The sequence below is a fragment of the Mesocricetus auratus genome, unplaced genomic scaffold, assembly GCF_017639785.1.
Source record: "Mesocricetus auratus isolate SY011 unplaced genomic scaffold, BCM_Maur_2.0 Super-Scaffold_100007, whole genome shotgun sequence".
Lineage (NCBI taxonomy): Eukaryota > Metazoa > Chordata > Mammalia > Rodentia > Cricetidae > Mesocricetus > Mesocricetus auratus.
This window is the reverse complement of record NW_024429191.1, coordinates 22612420-22632313: the sequence shown is the minus strand read 5'-3', so window position 1 is coordinate 22632313 and position 19894 is coordinate 22612420. Positions and strand designations below refer to the sequence as shown.

The window sequence follows — 19894 nt, the reverse complement described above, 5'->3', positions numbered from 1 at the left end:
TTTTCCAAGTAACTTTAGGTCACAATACCCACTTTTGAGGGAATGTACTGACATTGTGCTCAGTTTTTCAAACTTTCCCTGATTGCTGGGTCTTGGTCACATTATCATTAATAAGACATGGAAGATAATACAAAAATAGTTGAGTGCTTACCCCTTTGTTCCCTGACCTGCCCCGGGCTCTTTAAACCAAAAAAATATCTTCAGCAGAGAGTACTTGAGATAAGGACTGTACGGTTTCCAGGCTCAGCCACCTGAGGTGGGTAAAGCTATTTAAAAATGATACTCACCTGAGATAAACAACTTTCACCTGACAGAAGGAAAGAAGGAAGGTACAAGCAGCCAGAAAGAAGTGATTCCAAACCTGGTAGGAGAAAGCCTATGGTGTAATGGGCTGACATACAACTCGAAGAATGCAGACGATATTCACCATATTCTGTGACCTTGAATCAGCACTTGAACCCCTCCAAACTTCGTTTTTCTCATTTAAGCATGAAAGGTAATAGCATGCCCTTGCCTGTCTGATCCTTGGTGGGAGTGAGATGTTACAGTGGAAACATTTAGCTTGATCCTGGGTGCTCAGGAAGTGCTCAATAAGTGTTAGCATGTCCTCAGATGGCAGGGTGGGACATGTTGCTATGTGTGTACTAGCAGCTTCTCTTAGACACATACACGGGCACTCACCTGCCCTGCTTTGTCTTGGACTCTTCTAAGAATCCATTAATTCTCTCTGCTTTCTTGATAATGTTGCAACTCATTACAAATATTGCCTTTCAGGTTTACTTCACTGCTATGTGGCAGTTGGTGACAATCAATTAAATTAGATGATAGTCATGTGTTGTAGTAACTACAGTCAATGCTAAGAAAATGAATGCTGCACATTGTAGCCTGAGCAGAAGTTCACACTCCTCCACTTCATTCCCACTTCCCATCTTCCATTAGTTGTCCTAATTCTCCACCTGATCCTTCTGCATGGCAGCCTCCTTTTGTCCTGTCCATTTCGCCTTAAGGGATTTGACTTTGACTTGATTCTGAGTCTAAGCATGTAACACAGAAACACTGATATTCAGTTTCTGGATGTCTGTAAAAGAGGAAAGGAGACACACAGCATATTGGAGGAATCAAGAAGAAGGACATGTACTCAAATGTCAAACCTCTAAGTTAAAGATAGCTGAAGAAACGCAGTGCCTGTGTTCAAGCAATGCATTTACTCCTGTAGCATTAACTACAATTTCTAAACATGTCTTGGGTCCTGCCATCGAAAGCAGCTCCATCCCTGTGTCTTCTGTTGTGTGGATCCTCTGAGAACTGCAATGTATCTGTTCTGTTGTTCCCGATTTCTGCTCCTTCTGTTCTCGCTTCCTCTGGTCATTGCCTCTTCCAGAAAACGCCATTCTAGCTGCCTCATTGAATTTATAAACTGGACATATTTCCATGCTGATAATCGTAACTAAGGCTGGGTTATAGTATTTGACCAACGTTTACTGAAAATGTAAGGATAGCATACAGGAGTGTAAATGCAATAATGTGAAGCTTCGAACTTTTTATCTAGGTGTCACATTTCACTACTCCTGGGGTCTAGGTCTACTCAAGTCATTTGTGGTTAAGGGATTCTTCTGCTCTGACCAGTCACAAATTTGCTGTTATATACTGTGTTAGTTATTAATTTCCTCTTACAGTGATAAAATATCATGATCAAAGCAACTCAATGGAGAAAAGGCTTATTGTTGGACCTTAGTTCAAGGTAAAGTCCATAATGACAAGAAGTCATGATGGCAGCTGGTCACATGGTGTCCACAGTAAGGAAGCTGAGACCATAAATGATTGTGCTAGGCTCACATTCTCTTTTCCATTTGGTCTGTCCTCTTACAGTAAATCGTTCATATGCTGTTTAGAGAAGACAAAGAAGAAATTGTTCAAATGTACAAAAGGAATTTCTTGCAATAGCTTTGTGGAAATGATGATTTTGAAGATGTTTAGTTTATGATATCAAAAAAGAGAATTCATAGCTGATGTAGGTAAAGGTAAAAGAGAAGAAAAAGGATAAAGGCATCTTCATAAAAGTGAATCCATTGAAGAGTAGAGTTACTGAAAATAACCAATGGGAACAGTGTGAAGGTGAAGAATAGAGTACCTACTTGGATAAGTCAACTAATTCCAGTACTCAAAACAGTAAAAAGATCACACACTCTAGGCCGAAATGCTGCCCTGCTGAGGCTTAACATTCTTCTGCTCCATAAGTTATTCTGATATCAGCAAAGTACTCCTCCATGGGTTATTCTGATGATCAACAAATTACTCAGAAAACCAAGGGAGAGGGAAGAGGCTTCTCCACTCTGATGCTAATGTGTTGGTACCATTCTACTAGGTTCCAGGAACTACCCCAAGTTCTTTTATTTATTATCTCCAGTTTTAATGTCGGAAGCATGGATATGTTTTTTAAAAAGTGTGAAGACTCTGATGCCTACATACTGTGATTGGTGGATCTGAGAACATGAGGGTGATGTAGGAGGAATTTCTTCATATACTGTCTGATGATAAACTAAGAATCCCATTTATGCAGCTGGTATTACTCAACACAGTTTCTCTCTCCTTTACAGAAGACACCATGGAAAGCATAGGAATGAGCCAAGTGTTATTTCTGATACATGGTGTATGACAGTTCAAAATCATTATTTGTCCCTTCTGGGCTTCCTTCCCTTCACCATAACGAGTTTGTTTATATAGAATTATATGGGATCAAGTTTCTCAATGTCAGTGAAAGCCATCTGACTATACTATAATGTATCGTATTTGGTCATAAGAATGTTCTTGTTCCTTTTATGCTGTATCTAATGTGTTCTCATCCATAAGGAATAATAGGAAATTCCCAAGAAATAGAAGTTGACTGAAACTAAATTTTAATATTGACCTTGATGGATTCTAGAATCACACTAGAGGCAAACTACTGGGCGTATCTGAGTCAGTTTCTATATTGCGATAAGGTCAGACAGTCTATATTAAAAGCAGGCAATACTGTCCCATGGGCCCTGAACCAAACTGAAAAAAAGCAGAAAGTGATCTCAACATCAGCATTCATCTCTCTCTGGCTCCTGACTTCTGATACAATGTGATCAGCTGCCTCATGCTCCTCTAGCCAAGCCTTCCCAGACATTGTGTACTTTACTCTCCATCTGTGAACCAAATAAACCGTACCTTTCTTAAGTTGTTTTGTTAGATGTTTGATCACAATCATGAGGTAGGTAGCTAATATGCTTACTTCCTAAAGAAGATCTACGTGAAGTCTCGACAACTTGTAAAACTTAGAGAGTACAGCCCAACATTTTATAAGGACAACTGCTGAGTTATTAGATGTTTACTTTACATTTCTCATTTTTCATAAAATTTGTCTCTTTTATAAATCTGGTTAATTCATTTTTCATCATTTGTGTCCATTCATCTACAATTCACATGGTGGTATTGTGGTACTTGAGATCTCCAAAGTCTGTATGAGCCAACAATCTGAGCAAGGTATCCAATCATAGGGACAGGTTCCAAAAAGCCAGCTGATGGACCTGGGATAGGTCTTGGTGCCACTGCCAATCCCACCCATCCTTCAGAGGGTCAAGTCTGGTCCCATGTAGGCTCAACAGCTGTCAGTTCAGAGTCTGTGAAATCTCGCTAGCATGGGCCAGCTGTCACTGTGGTTTTCACACATCATTTTCTTGATACCCTTGTTGATGTGATACTTCCTCCCTCTCTTCAATTGAACTCCAGGAGCTCAGCCCAGTGTTTGACTGTGGATTTCTGTATCTGCTGTCATCAGTTACTGGATATAGGTTCTATGTTGACAAGTCACTAATCTGATTAAAGGGGAAGGCTCATTCAGACACCCTCTCCATTATTGCTAGGATGCTTAGCAAGGGTCATCCTTGTGGATTCTTGAGAATTTCTCTAGCACCGGGTTTTTCCCTAAGCCCACAATGCCTCCCTCTATCAAGATATCTCTTTCATTTCTCTGCTGTTCCATCCCTCCTCCAAGTCAGTCTTCTTGATCCCTCATATTTCCATCCCTTATCTTCTCCTTTGTATGCTCCTCCAAGTTTATCCAGGAGGTCATCACTATTTTCCTTTCCTAGGGCCCTCCATGTGTGTCCCGCCTTTTACCTAGTTTCTTTAGGGTTGTGGATTTTAGCCTGGTTATCCTTTGCATGAGTGACTACATACTGTGTTTGTCTGTCTGGGTCTGGGTTACCTCACTCAGGATGGTTTTTTCTAGTTCCATCCATTTGTCTGCAAATTTCAAAATGTCATTTTTTTCTTTACAGCTGAGTAGTACTTCATTGTGTAGAATGTAACACATTCTCTCTCTCTTTTGTTTTGGAGTTCAATTCTTTTTTAAATACTCCTTTTTACTGTAAATACCAATCCCAGTTCCCCTCACTCCCCTCCTCTTGCTCCCCTCTCTTCCCCACCTCCACCCATCCACTTCTCAGAGAGAGTGAGGCCTCCTCTTTATCCACTATTTGGTTGGTGGACATTTAGTTTGTTTCCAGGTTATGCATATTGCAAATAATGCTGCTGTGAACATAGTTGAGCAAATGTCCTTGTGGTATGATTGTGCATTTTTGGGGTATATGCCCAAGAGTGGCATTTCTGGGTCTTGAGGTAGATTGATTCCCAATTTTCTGTGAAACTGCCATAATGGTTTCCAAAGTGGCTGTCCAAGTTTGCACTCCCATCAGCAATGGAGGAATGTTCCCTTACTCCACATTGTCTCTATCATAAGCTATCATCAGTGGTTTTGATTCCTAGTCATTCTGATAGGTGTTAGATGGTATCTTAGAGTCATTTTAAGTTGCATTTCCCTGATGGCTAAGGTTGTTGAGAAATTCCTTAAATGTCTTTTAACCACCTCATAAATTCTTTGTTGTCAAATGGTGGTGTGTTGAGGGGGCTATGAACTTCAATGTTCACTTGGCTGTAGGAAGTCTTTCTAGGACAGGAATGAGTGGACTTACCTTTTCTATACTGTGGTAGAATATTTTATAAATGAGAAGTAGAGGTGGAGAAGAGAGTGTGGATTACATTATATAGGCACAATATGTGTCAAGAGAAAGTCATAAGCATTTAGGTATAATGCTGTTCACTGAAATGGTCCTCCAACACGCCAGACATAGGAATAAAGAAGGGGCTTTTTCTAAAGTTATCCAGCAAAAGTGGAGGGAATTATGCCACTGAGAAGAGAGTTCATGTCATTAGAGGTCATGATAAGAAAGTTAAGATAGTAGATGTTATCTCTTACCATGCAGCTCCCTCCATGTCTTATGAAAATAGCAACTTCAAAAATTTCCATAACTTTAATCCTCACTAATTCTGAATATATACCTTTTAGGGTACCGGAACCTCATAGACAATGAACTCAAAGGCAGAAATGTATCTTTGCCATTTCTTCTGACACTTGTAGAGAAAGAACATACTGCCAAGCTTTGATTTAATCACCTCAGAGCATAAAACCCTAACACTTAAAATAGATAAGTAAATGATTTTTGAAGGAGCATAAAATCCTTTTGTTTCCGTTGGCAAGTCCATTATTTAAAATAGGACATTCACTACAGTGTTTAAAAGTTGAGTTCTGCTCCAGGACATGGGCCTCTTGCCAGGAACCAGCAAAGTGCAATAACTTAGAAAAGGCTAATAACTGTGAAATGTTATTACATTATTTAGACATTGCCCTGAGAGAGACTAATAGCAGTAACATTATGTGTGAACTGCCAGGCTCAGAAGCCAAGGAACTGAATATCGGTTCATCAACAACTCCACAGGGTAGCAGAGCTCCTTCCATTGCCCTGTGTGTAAATCTCATTACGATTTCTGGACTCTTCATGCTGCAAACCTGCCACATTCTTATCCAGCTCACAGCTTCTTTGACAGAATTTGTTGGTTCTATTTGTTCTTAAGAGGGTTGAGACTGATGGAATTGATCCTTGAAATGTTTAGAGGGAAAAAGATAAAATATGGGCAAATACTATAAAAAGAAAAGGCAAAGGTGAGAAATATCATAATTAGACACCTTTGGGGGACAGCAACCCTACCCCATGTTTCTCTGTTAGTTTCTGGAAGTGCCTCTCAGGCAAAGGAGAAAGAGGAGGTTCAAATGAAGTAGGGCTGAGAGTCTCTCCTGAGCAAGATTATAGGCGTTTGGTTTCTCATGGACTTTTACTAAGAAGGCATTTAAAATTGTGAGTTTGTGTGTGTGTTTGTGTGTGTTTGTGTGTGTGTGTGTGTGTGTGTGTGTGTGTGTGTGTGTGTGTGTATGAAAGGTCAATGATCTGTCTGGAAATTTTGTAGGAGTTGTGCTTTTGTTTATATATTTTCAAAGAGCCACAGAAAATAAAAGGGGGTTTGAGGGTTAAGGGCAATGGAAGAAGATGTCGGTTGAAGAGATCTTCTTTGAAATCTCAACATTTTAAAATATGCTTTCCCTGTTTTTGTTTTAAATGACAAAGCTCAAACATTTTTCTTTCATAAAACAGAAAGTCTGATGTTTTCTTTACTAACATGATCCAGTCAAGAAATCAGTTATCTTAATAAATTATTAAGCTGCCAGTTGCCATGAAAAGAAACTTTTCAAAATGAGTATCTTTTTCATGACAACTTTTGAAAACCAAATTCATATCCATGGCAACGATGTCCTGGGAGAGTTTGTATTCCACATAGTATGGTGACTTTGACTCTATTATAGCTCTGACTGCTTGATTTTCTCTGAGAGGTATGACCATGCTAACCAGAGCTACTGTATAAGGAGAAAAAGACAAAAAAGGAGAGTATGTGTATCAGAGAAGACACTAAAGGTGTAAGTTTTTTCTTATGACAAAAATAGAAGAATTATTGATGACTAGTGAATTTTTCATGTACCATTAGTTTTCAGGTGAGGTAATTTAGCCAAAAACAGCATCTCAGTAGTGAATTGGAGGAGAGATAACATTGGGGAATGTTGCTGGGTTTGTTTTTGGTTGGTTCTCAGTTCCACTTTCTAGGAATTAGCTCAAAATAATTTATAAGTTGTAAAAGCAATTCCTTAGTATCCAGTCAGTTTCATCTGTTTCCAAGGGGAAGCAGCATTTGTCTTCATGAGCAGTGGCTAATAGAGAGCATCAACCCTGCTGAAGCTGAGTCCCAAAAGTCCTGAGAACTACATTCGCCATTAGTGAGACCTAGAAACCTTCCACTATAGTGAAGGAGCAGAGAACATCATGAAAGTCTTATAAAATACAACATTTAGCTGCGGCTTGCTTAGAGTTTCAGAAGTTTAGTTAATAAAATTATGGGAGGGAGCATGGTGTCATGCAGGCTGACATGATGCTGGAGAAGTATCGGGGAGTTTTCCATCTGGATCTGCAGGCAGCAGGAAGAGAGAGACACTGGGCCTGGCTTGGGCTTTTGAAACCTGGAAGCCCACCCCCAGTGACACACTTATTCCAACAAGTCCACACCTCCTAATCCCTTCTCAAGTAGTGCCACTACCTGATTACTAAGCATTTAAATATATGAGTCTATGCAGGCCTTCATATTTAAATCACCACACTGGGTCATCTGTTTCAGGAGGCAGTAGGAGTGGGGTGCTGGAGAGTGGAAAGAGGAGGGGCACTGTGATCCTGTAGGTTTATCAGGGCTACCCTGCTACTAAGTGATTGTGTTGTTATTGTTACAGTTTTGTTTTTGGGGAGGGTGGTAAAAGAGAAAACATGATGTTGTAAAATAAAATGCAGAAAGATTCATTTTGATATTCTTTCATTTAAATCATAATTTTTTTGGTGTTTTCAAGACAGAGTTTCTCTGTGGCTTTGGAGGCAGTCATGGAACTAGCTCTTATAGACCAGACTGGTCTCAAACTCGTAGAGATCTACCTGCCTCCTGAGTGATGGGACTAAAGGAGTGCACCACCACTGTCCAGCCAAATTTCTTAATTTTAATCTCTATGATTATTATACTGTGGACATTAGGTGATGTGATGCATTTGATCTGGAATTTGGTCCCAAGTTCTGTTCACAGGATGTACTGTCCCTAGCAGTTCTGAGATTAAAATCAAATTAGGTTTATTCTGTAAGATAAAACTTCTGAAGTTTAGAAGAAAGAAAGAACATTCTAAATGCCAGAAAATATAAGCTAGAATTAAGATGATTATGCAAACAAGAGAAAATACTTAAATTAATAAAATTGGAATGGAAAAAGGCATATTATTATTATTGTCACATAAACAAAAATAATCATAAAGAGTACAATGACTGCATGTCACTAACTTCATGGTATTGATCAAGTAGAGATATTTCAATAAACACTAAAACAACAAACCAAATTCCAGAACTAACAGAAATTTGGAGTAAACCTATAAAAGGCAAAATGGTTGAACTACTAACCAAAATATTTCTGTAAGGAAAGCCAAAGACCAGTGGCTTCACTGGTGCGTTTTGCCAAACATTTGAAGAAAATACAGGGACTGGAGAGACAGTTCAGCTGTTAAAAACAATGGTTTCTCTACCAGGAGACTATAGGTTCAATTCCCAGCACTTCCAAGGGAGCTCACAACCTTCTGTAACACCAGTCTCTGAAGATGCTGCCCTCTTCTGGTCTTGGTGAGCACTGCAGGCAAGTGTTGCACAGATGTTCATGCATTAAATATTCAAATTATAAAATTTATAGACCAATAATTTTAAGAATATAGTTGAATTTTTCTCATGAAATTTCTGGCCAGTTACGATCAATGACATATATCCAGGAGACTTACTACTTATTAGGAACCTATAGTCTGTTTAAAATGCAATGTATAAAAGTAAATCAGTGCATTACACTATATTGATAGAATGTAGGAAAAAATTAAATAAAAATAACAATGTAACATAGGACCATCTCCATAAATACCAAAATTTTTTATAAAGCATTTAACAAAAGCCAGTAAGCATTAAAAACATGAAATGATGTTTTCATAATAAAAACATATCCAAGAACTTAGGAACAGACAGAAGCTTCTTCAGTTTACTAAAGGATATGTATACACAACCTACAGCTAAACAAGCAGCATATTCTACAGCAGATGACTAACATTTTCTCTTTGAGATAAAGAATGCATCCAGGACATATGTGCATACTAATTATATCAGACACATGAAAATAATAAAAATTATTTTTAAAAATAATGGAAATCTTTCGAAATGTGGTGTGTATGTATGTGTGTGTGTGAGAGAGAGAGAGAGAGAGAGAGAGAGAGAGAGAGAGAGAGAGAGAGAGAGAGAGAGAATCTAATTTAGCTGATTGGAAGTCTTAGGTGATTAGTCATAGAAAAAAATAATGGACACCTAGTTTATTGAAGCAAATGTATATCTATCCTTATTTGCAGGTGAATCATCATGCACAGTGTATACTAAAATGGATAAATATTACAGGCAGCAAGTAAGCATAGATGAATTTCAGGAAGCAAAACATTCAATAAAAATCTGTATATAGATCTATTTTATTGCTATGTACTTGTAATAAATAATTCAAAAAAGGAATTATGAGAATAATTACTTTTAAAATATCATCCAAAATAATGAAATTCTTAAAATTCTTTAATGAAAGAAGTACAAGATTAAAAGAGGGGAGGATAAGAGATACCATGATAGAGGGAGCCATTATAAGTTAGAGGAGAGATCTGGCACTAGTGAGGTCTTCACAGATCTACAAGAATGACATCACCTGGCATTAAGGCTACCCTAAATGCCTTCCCATGATAATTAGATTGATGACTACCTTATATGCCATCCTAGAACCCTCAACCAGTGGCTGACAGAAGCAGAGGCAGACATCCACAGCTAAAAACAGAATTGAACTCCTGGAACCTAGTTGCAGAGAAGAGTGATGAGCAAAGGAATCAAGATCAGGCTGGTGAAATCCACAGAGGCCGCTGACCTAACTAAACAAGGGGGAATGCATGGATCCCCAGACTTATTACTGAGAGGCCAGCATGGGACTGATCCAGACATCCTACCCCTGTGGGTGCCCAGAACCTGGGTGTCAGAGAAGATGGCTCAGCAATCTGTGGGACCTTGGAGCAGTATTTATTCCTGGCATACAAACAGACTCTGGGAGCCCATTCCACATGAAGGAAGGCTCTCTCAGCCTGGACACATAGGGGAGGACCTAGGCCCTGCCCGGGATGGTATAACAGACTCTGAAAATCCCTCAGGGAAACCCATACCCTCCCTGGGGAGCAGAGGGGGGTTGGGAGGATTGGGGAGTCAAGGGGGAGGAGAAGGAGAGGGAACTGAGAGTAACATATGTGAAAAGTTAAATTTAAAAAAAGAATTACAAGATTAGTGTGCTGATAATTCTAAAAGTTGCTGAAGTTAAAAATGATCAAATAGCCAGGTGGTGGTGGCACACGCCTTTAATCCCAGCACTCGGGAGGCAGAGGCAGGTGGATCTCTGTGAGTTCAAGACCAAGGCTGGTCTACTGAGTGAGGTCCAGGACAGGCTCCAAAATAATACAGAGAAACCCTGTCTCGAAAAAACAAAAAACAAAAAAAATAAATTGAATCATATTACTTATTTATCAGGAGAACACAGCATTACCAGTGTGGGAATTATCTTCCAAATGATCCACACATTTGGCACCATCTCTTTTGAAATTCTAGATGGCTATGGTGAAGAAGTTAATTTTGTTTCAAAAGTTGTACTAGGTGATATCGATGATTATGTACTAGGCGTTATTGGTAATACATAGATACGGGGAGATACATAGATACATTTTTTTTAATGTATGGCCTCTGGTAGATCAAACACTCTCTAGTGGATGGCTACACACCCAAGAGTATATCATCAACACTAACAAGACTTGATGGGTTAAAAAAAATGAAGAAACAAAGTTGGGTGGGTTTGAAATGAAAGTTAGATCTGGGAGGAATTGAGAAAAGGGGGTGGATTTGTCAAAAATAGAATGTATAAAATTTTCAAAGAATTAATAAAAATATACATTAAAAAGTCATAGTGGAATGCAAGGGCCACTGATTATTCTAAACAATCTTGAATACTGAAAACAAGATTGGATGATTAAAATTTCCTGATTCTAACACTTACTAAAACTTATATTTTCTGTAAGGAAAGGACAGTATTTTGTGCTACTTTGATAATGTGACATGAATCCATGGAATAGAACTGATTTCAGAAATAAACCTTATACTTACAGTCTACACACTTTGGTTTTATTGACAGGAATAGAACCTGGGACTTTGTATATCCTAGGCAAACATTCCATCAGTTGTGGCAGAATAGTGTTTTGATAGGAGTTTTAATTCAGTTTAATTGTTCTCTTTTTTGAGACAGGATTTTTGCTCCATGTTCTGAAACTCACTTATCAGACCAGACTGTCCTGGAACTCACAAAGATCGCCCCTGCCTCTGCCTTCCTGAGTGCTGTGATTAAAAGCATATACCACCATGCCTGGTCTCAATTAAAGACTAATATTGTCAACACATAAATGCAATATTTATGATAAAAACAACAAGGTAGGCATGGTGGTACAAGCTTTATATCCCAGCACTCAGAATATTGGCACAGGAGTTGCCATGAATGTGACATTAACCTATTGTACTTAATTAGTATTGGGCTAGCCAGGAATATATAGCAAAACTCTGTGGAAGAAAAGAAGAACAAACTGTACAGCTATGTGCAAATGAATGAAGATGGACCCCTAGATCATATCATATATAGGAACTAAATAAATACAGACTGGAGACATGAGTTAAAATGACAGAAGAACTAGGAAGAACTACTCATTTTTTTGTTATATATGATAAAAGAAACACGTGTAACAAAGAAGAAAAAATTGTTAAACTCCATAAATGTTATTATTCTCTTGGTGCTAGAATTTTCTTTGATAATATACTGACTTGATTGTAAGAGTGTGAGGTTTTATTTCTGTTTATTGGGGGGGGTTGAAACACCCAATAAGAAGAGGACTCTTGTGCCATCTGCTCCCAGATCAAGCAAGGGAGTCATCACCATTTCATCAGCCTCCACAGCCCCTATGAGAGGACATCGTAGGACAGCTTAAACTATGCTTTCAACTGTATAGTAATAAAAGCATGATTTATTCTATTCTAAAAAAAAACTAACAATTGTGTCTCTAACAGGGAACTTGTATTTATAAGATACAAAACATTTTTATACTTTAACAATGGTAAAACAATTAACCCAATTAGAAAGCAAGTGATAAACCTGAAACAATATTCTCAAAAAATTGAAACAAATGGCAAATAATTACCAAAGTAGATTTAAGGAAATGTAGATTAAAATTACAGTGAAATAGCACTTTTCATTTGTTAAACAGCTATGCTGCTAACAGCAGACAAGATAAATGTAGATGCATATACAGGGGGATTCAAAACTTTATTCAAATGAGATTTCTTAATAGTGTAGTAATACTGGAAATTTGTGTGCTCAGTGTTCAGAATATCAAACTAGAGCTTCTTAGGTATGTATGTAGTTTGAAAATCTATCACATGTTCAGATAAAATATGTAAAAGGGCAGGAAAATTGTGACACTCACCTCTAACCCTAGCACTTGGGAGGCAGAGGCAGGTGGGTCTCTGTAATTTTGAGGTCATCTTTGTCTACAAAGTGAGTTCCAGGACAGTCAGGTCTGTTACACCCTTTCTCAAATAATCAACACACACATGTATGCATGCACGTGTGCGCGCGCACACACATGTACAGACACACACACACACTATTTATACCATCAAAGGGTAAACAACCCAAACATCCATCCACTGTTGAATGAGTGATCAAAATATCCACACAACAAAATAGTATTCAGCAGTAATCACAAAATCCACATGATGAATTTATATGAAACTCCCAAAAGAAATAAGATCATAGCAAAAACAAATAGATTAAATAATCCGGAGGGGTGTTTGAACATTAGGGAACAGAAATGAAACATGTTTTTACATATGGAAAGAGGGGAATTGGTACAAATAAATGTGAATATGCAAAATCCTATTGTGTTTTTTTACTACAAATGGGTGAATTTTATGACAAATAAACTATCTCAATAACACTTTTTAAAAGATATTTAGTACTTTCAAGAAAGAGCATATTACGGCAACATCACTGACATAATTAAAATGCATTAGAATGCTAACATGATATCAATTACTTTAGGCGATTGACAAGCGTTATTTGTTACCAATTCATACTTAATGTGACTTGGCACTTGTCCCAGACTTCTCTAAGCTCTTGAGACAGTGTTATGAGTCCTAAGGGAGATGCCAGATCTGTCTTTTCATTCATGAAAAAGCTGAATGGCATCAGTAGACTTCCCAGAGTAGATTGCACAACATCTTTTACCAGATGGGCAGTGCACTATAGATCAAGTAGCCAGGGTAACAGGAAGCCCCTTCCAATCTGATTAAATATACTTCATAAGGACTGAGAGCAGCTATTTAGTGTGTGCTATTGTTTGAGTGTAAAATGTCCTTCCTAGGCTCATGTGTTTGGGAGGGTTAAAGAAACTTTAGGAGGTGAAGCCTTGCTGCAGGAAGTGAGACACTGAGGGTGGGGCTTGAATGTTACTGCCTGGAGCTACTTTCTGGTCACTGTTCCCTCCCTAAGCATGAACACAGGAAAACCAGTCCTCTTCCTGCTCCTGCTGCTGTCTTCCTCCCCATTGTAGACTGTATCCCTCTGGAATCTGAGACCCAAATAAATCCCTTCCCCCTTAAGTTGATTTCATCCAAGTATTTTCTTGTAACAACAAAACAATACGACAGTTCAGTGTTTCACAACTGGCTTTATTGGCATTTTCTAGAATGTCTTTGAATGAGACAGAACATGCTCTGCAACATTCTGGAAGATTCCATCCTAAGTTTGACCTGGAATGAAGTCGGGAGGACTCTTTTGGAAATCTAGACACAAACATTTCATTTAGCTCCTTAAAAGTTCACAGAAGAGATGTCAACACCCATAATACTTGATTTCTGAGAAATATGCATGCATAAGAAAAAATAACTTCAGAAATTAAGATCAAGAGAAACTTCAGGTTATAAGGAAATTTGATGTAATTTTAATAATTAATGTTCAATTTGATTTGGTAAAGAGCTTCCTTTTTATATTCTTCAAAAGTAAGTTATCATTCATATTCTTCAGTTGCATTTAAAACAATCAAATTTGTCAATCTTAAGCAGATTGAGTAAACTCTACAGCTAAAGAATTAGTGGCGTAACTTTGTTTTATAGGGCCCAGGGAATGAATGAACACAGTACAAATGAATCTTGGAGAACTTAAAATAAACGGGACATAATGGGTGAGATAAATGATGGAACCAGAAGGATTTTTCCACTCCCACATTTTTATTGGTGAAAGGTAATTCTTAAGTAACATTGCTGTTGGCACATACTATTACCTATTTATATTCATCTGGAAACAAAGAATAATTTATAGTCATGAAGCCAGCTTTCATCACACTAAGTATCTCTTCATTCATGGTATATCTAACTGGTTCTAATCTATACACCAAAATGTTAGCCTTGAGTCTATAACGTTTACACTGACATTTCCTTTCCTATAACGTTTACACTGATGTTTCCTTTCACAAATATAAAATGTCTACTCCTTTAGCAATTTAAGTCCATGGTAGATTAGTATTAGCTAAATATATTAACTCAATATCTCCATGTTCTACATCTGAACTGAATGCCCAGACAACTTTAATTCTCTGACTAACTTTTTACCTGTCCCCACTTTTCCACTGTGTCTATGAGTACAATAATTTTAGAACCTAAGTAAATTAGATTATTTGGTGTTTATCTTTCTGTGCCTGGCTTATTTCATTAGGTATAATACCCTCTGGATACATCAATGTTGGTACAAACAGTGGGGTTTCATTTTCTTGTGTGATGTTCTAATATACATTCATATTCATATATATACAACATTTACATATATACATATTCACACACATACACATTCATCCCATTTCCTTTGTCCAGTTAGCCATTGTATGTTCTTGTGTTGATTCAAGACAATGGTTACTATGCAAAGTACTACTGTGTACCCAAGAAAGTATATCTCTGTACAACATACTGATTTCATTGATAATTTTCTTTAAAAAGTTTATAGTTTTATTACTAATTTACTATTCTTTGATGATGTTGAAAGGAACTACACTGTTATTTTCCTTAAATGGCTCTAGAGACAAATAATACATGAGATCAACTGATATTTAATATCTAATGTCATTTAAGTATTATTATTCTATTTATAAGATCCATAATTCTACTTCCCATTTTACAAATGAGGAATATTAGAGTAATGCAGTGGAAATGGATGGGAACAAAAATGAATCTATAAAGGTGTTCACTGGTTGAGGGTTCCTTGTATTTCAAGAAAGCAGAGGTAAGAAACAAAATCACAATTCAGATTCCGACTTGTCTGACTTAAAAATTCATCTTCCCTTTCCATGCCATTGTGCTCTATATCTCCATTTTCCTTGAGACTGCTTGACTAGGTCTCTTTGCCTCAGGTGGCCACTTACAACTAAAGAAAGTTCAGTACAGAAAAAGGCAGAGATATGAGGAAAGAAGTAAACTGGATGATTTCCACACTTGGCAGTCAAGGAGATACTGCACAACCTGTGTCAGTGGAGAAGGTCCAACAGCAGAGTGAATCATCCTTTGCCTTTGGAATAATGTGGATTCAATTCATATTGCAGATTGCTTTCTAGCAAAGCTGTGACTCTAGCCCCATGTCTGGAAGGTCAGGGACCTCTCACTAGGATGTAGGCAATGACTCTGTCTTTTGTAACCCCTTGATCTCAAACGGTTGCTTGCAAACTTTTTTCCTCCATCATCTTCCTGATGGATTCTCAATGCTGCGGATGCCAGCTGCTCATACTATAAGCTGGTGGCATATTCCTGGCAGGCACTTCCTCATAGCCAGTCTTGTTTATGGCCTTTCCAGCTGATTGCATGCTCTAAAGCTCATTCAAGCTTCAGAATCAAAAGAACACAGATGCCTGTAGGTACAAATCTTCCTGGGTCAAGTCAAAATTTGTGGGTTAAATGCATATTTATGATATTCATCATTTCCTGTTAACAAAGTAACACTGGACAAAACACCAGTAGTGCTATGTATTAAGTTCTGAAGCTGCATAAACATAGGAAACCATTGCCTAGCTAAAGACTAATGCATTAGATGGCAGAATTAAAGAATGTAGGAAGATGTTGTTGATTATACTTTTTTCTGAATACTCAATCAGTGAAATCAGACTGCTAATGGGTTCAGTAAAATTAATTCAAGGACGGAGAAGGAATTTATCGACTCAGAAAACTGAAAAGGGAGAAGGTTTTGTAATAGTTGGATCAGGGTACTAAAAAACATCAAGAATCTCTCTATGACTTCTGATAAAGATCGATCTTTCTCCCTCCCTCTCCCCCCTCTCGCTTTCTCTCTCGCTCTCTCTTCCACAAATTTTATATCAATGTTCTCATAGAAAAACCCTAGTATCCTATGGATGACAGGTTAAACAGTACATGCCACTGAGGCTAGAAAGATTGGTAGGTTGTTTCACAAAGCACACTCTGGAGGTGTTGAGTCCAGAGGATCTTGATAGTCAGATCTGAACTTGCACAGGAAGACTCCAAAATTCAATTGTTTTCCCAGTGAGAAACACAGCAATTGAACTGGGTTTCTTAGCTCCATGAGAGAAGGAAATGCAATATGGTACTTCCTTGGAGAAATAGTTCTTTCCCAACATTTTTCCATTTTTATTTTATCCCAAGACTGGAGTCTTTCCATTTTTCATCATTTCCTACCTTGTGTTGGTAGCACAGACCTTTAACCCCAGCTCATTGGAGGCAAAGGCAAGCTGATCTCTGAGTTTGAAGCCACATTAGTCTACAGAGCAAGTTTCAAAGCAGCCAGGGGCACACAGACAGTGTCTCAAAAAAGAAGCAACCAACCAAACAACAAAACCATGTTTTTGTGTCTATGGTGGTTCCATCAGAAAGAGCTTGTTCAATTTGCTTTTTCTTAGACATACTGATTAGTGAAAGTGATTTTCTTCTCACTGGATCAATTGATTTGTCTTTTCCAGTACAAGAACATTTTAGTAACAAATAACTATTTTGAGGTTAGGAGCTCACAACTTTTTGCCTATTTTCATGTTACCTGAGATTTAATAAAAGAAACTTGATAACTGAACTGCTATTAGTCCAGTTCAGAATGGTACATCTAGTTAGTACATATTTCAGTAAAACTATAACAAACTATAAGCAATAATCATCAAATTTAAAAGTCTTAAAACTACATCATTACATTTTCTTAGACATTGTCCATGAACTCTCTTTTTTGTTAATAATTTTCAATGTTAGGCTTCACTAAATCTCTATGTAATATCTGGACATTTAAATTATTTACAATTTTACAAAGAAGAATATGTGTTAGGCATATTTTATTGGACACAAAACTGAAAATTAGAAAGTTTAAGTTGTTCAAGCAATGTCTTGGAACAAATGAGGAAAAGAGCCAGGATTTGTAACAGACATGTCTTTCTCTCTGCCCATATAGACCATCTTTCAGGACACCACATTAATGTTCCTTTTGCCATTTCTGCAATGATAGCTTTCACTTGAATAGGTCTTATCAAACAGTTAAGTGAAGGCCCTCTTAAATAGGTAGTGTTCTGTATTTTTTGGCAAGACTGGAGAATCACTTAAGTCTTTTTCCTGCAACCTGAATTTCTCACATCATGGTTTTGCTCTTTAGTTCTACCTAAATTAGTAGGTGGATTAACAGGCTGGTTCAAGAACATCACAGAGAAGTCTGTAAGAGGCTGAAATCAGGTGATTCCCTGAGTCACAGACAGTGATTGCACATAATGGACCAAGTGGTGAGTGACTGGCCTCCCAACTGGACAGCCAAGTCTCTAGACTCTAGTCCTGAGGAAAAACTCCAGATTCCTCCCCCACCCATTTCAGCCACATTAGTTTGTCAGCAGGCAAGACTCCTGCAGGCAGGCTGTTCCACTCCCCATCAGATCCTGTATTCTGTAAGTCCGACTTTATCCCAAACCCACCTACTGCCCAAGACCTCAGTAGCTCACTGAGACACAGCCATCAGCAGAATAGATTGAACCAAGAGGAGCATCACTCTGAGACACAAACAGCAACTACACCTATTGGTCCAAGAGAGGATCACTGAGACACAATAGCAATGTTCAAACCAAAAGGCAAAGACTGTTCCTGTACCAAATGAAGGAAGATGTGGGTACATGCCAATGCAAAAATACATTCAACAACCTAAAGAGCAATACAGCACCACCAGAGCCTACTGGTCCTACAACAGGAAGACTTGGACACCACAATACAGAAGCAGCAGAAGAAAATGACATTAAAATAACTTTATAAAGATGATAGAAATTCTTAAGGGGAAAATGAAAAATTCCCTTAAAAATTGAGGAAACAACAAACAATTGGAAGAAATCCACAAATCTCTTAAAGGAAGTAAAAAAAACCACATAAATGATGGAAACAATTCAAAACTTGAAAATTGAAATAGAGAAATAAAGAAAACTGAAATAAAGAAAACACAAACCAAGGGAATTCAGGAAATGGGAAATCTGGGTAAATGAACTGGAGCTACAGATGCAAGCATAACAAGCACAATGGAAGAGATGGAACAGAGGATCTCATGTGTTGAAGATACTATAGAGGAAATAGATTCATTTGGTCAAAGAAAATATTAAAGCCTACAAAGTCATAATACATATTGCCAGGAAATCTGGAACACCATGAAAAGATCAAACCTAAAAATAATAGGGATAGATGAAGGTGAAGAAACCCAGCTCAAACGTGCAGAAAACATATTCAACAAAATCATAGAAGAAAAATGTTCTCTTCCTAAAAAAGAAAATGCCTATGAAGATACAAGAAGTTTATAGAACACCAAATAGACAGTCCTCCTGCCATATAATAATCAAGACACAAAATATACAGAATAAGGAAAGAATATTAAGAATTGCAAAGCAAAAAAAAAGTCAAGTAACATATAAAGGCAGATCCATCAAAATAACACCTGACTTCTCAATGAATTATCTCAAAGCCAGAAGGTCCTGGACAAATGCTATGCAGCACTAACAGACCACAGATGCCAACCCAGACTACTATACCCAGTAAAGCTTTCAATCACCATAGATGGAAAAATAAGTTGTTTTTTAAAAATGGTTTTGTCATGGAACAACTGGTTATTAATATCCTTTCATATCAATGGACTCAACTCACCTATAAAAGGACACAGGTTAACAAAATGATATAAAACAGGATCCATCTTTCTGCTGCATGCAAGAAACATACCTCAAATTCAAAGACAGACATTACCTCAGATAAAGGGTTGAGAAAAGACTTTCCAATTAAATACACTTAAGAAACAAGCTGGTGTATCTATCCTAATATCTAACAAAATAGACATCAAACTAAAGGTAATCAAAAGAGATGAAGAAGGACATTTCATATTCATCACAGCTGCAGTCTCAATCCAGAACATTTATAGCCCAAATCCAAGGGCACCCACATTTATAAAAGAAACATTACTAAAACTTAAATCACACATCAAACCCCACACACTTACAGTACGAAACTCCAATACTCTACTCTTAACAATGGACTGCTCTGCCTGACAGAAAATTAACACAGAAAAAAAGTAACAAACAGGTGTTATGATTGATTCAAATGGGCTTAACAGACATCTATAGAACATTATACTCAAACATAAAAGAATTCACCTTCTTCTCAGCACTTCATGGAACCTTCTCTAAAGCTGACCACATAATTGGTCACAAAGCAAATTTCAACAGATACAAAAAAATTGGAATAAGCCCCTG

General features: G+C 37.6%; 1 long non-coding RNA gene across 1 annotated transcript; it reads left to right on the top strand.

Annotated features, from left to right (window-relative positions):
• The first annotated feature begins 387 nt into the window (after positions 1-387).
• Positions 388-3201, top strand: LOC110341203. Its single transcript, XR_002383085.1, has 2 exons — positions 388-496; positions 1870-3201. It is a non-coding gene; the product is annotated as an uncharacterized LOC110341203 (long non-coding RNA).
• The last annotated feature ends 16693 nt before the right edge of the window (positions 3202-19894 follow it).